The sequence below is a fragment of the Ailuropoda melanoleuca genome, chromosome 6 (genome assembly GCF_002007445.2).
Source record: "Ailuropoda melanoleuca isolate Jingjing chromosome 6, ASM200744v2, whole genome shotgun sequence".
Classification (NCBI taxonomy): Eukaryota; Metazoa; Chordata; class Mammalia; order Carnivora; family Ursidae; genus Ailuropoda; species Ailuropoda melanoleuca.
The window spans coordinates 45127462-45128228 of NC_048223.1; the positions used below are offsets into that span (position 1 = coordinate 45127462).

The 767-nt window shown below is 60.5% G+C and overlaps 1 pseudogene; it reads left to right on the forward strand.

Annotated features, from left to right (window-relative positions):
* LOC117802797 overlaps nt 1–305 on the forward strand; it is a 12099-nt pseudogene extending 11794 nt beyond the window's left edge.
* The last annotated feature ends 462 nt before the right edge of the window (nt 306–767 follow it).

Here is a 767-nt window from a genome sequence, read left to right on the forward strand (position 1 = left end):
TGTGTTCTCATGGCAGGTACGCACTGATTCCTAGAACCAACGAAGAGTAAATCATCCAGTGTTGATGGGGGTTTGTGACACACCTTTTCTGATCAAAGGACAGTGATTCATCCAACATCTCCAGGGCCTCCGAGTCTTCCCAAGGCCTCTGCAATCCTCTGATTCTTCCATCGACCTCCTTGGGAAGGAGGCCTTATGGCCTGCCTCTTCTGGAACCCTTCTGTGGCCTCTCCACCAGGGCCGCCCTCACCGGGATTTCCTGTGACCCGTGGCTAGGTGCCTGCATCCTGTGCTGGGCCCTGTGAGCCCTGTGCTTTGTGGAAGGCCTGTGTGCTCACTCTGGGTCACTTGGCATCTCCCCTTGCAGCGGGCTGCATCTTCCTGTGCTGGGTCTCCTCTGAGCAATCTGTGAGGCCGGACTGCGCCCATGTCACGGGCACTGAAGCACGAGTCTAGAAGGTCCAGATGACCCACTCCCAGTCCCAGCGTGTAGAGAATGGGCCGAGGTAGGTCTCCAAGCAGAGGAGGACTTGGGCCCAGGGTGCCTGAGGGAGGGCATGGCATAGTGAGCCTGCAGGAGACCGAGCACCATGGCGGCCTGGTGCTCAGGCCTGCTGGGAGACCAGGTCCCACATGCACTGGCTCTGTCCCCAGGACTGGAGGCCATCAGGGTATCCACACTCCCAGGCTGCAGGCTGGCAGTGACTTGCAGGGGGGAGGCACCGCTGGTGCAGGAGAGAGCCCTCCACAGGGAGGAGGGGGCAGGC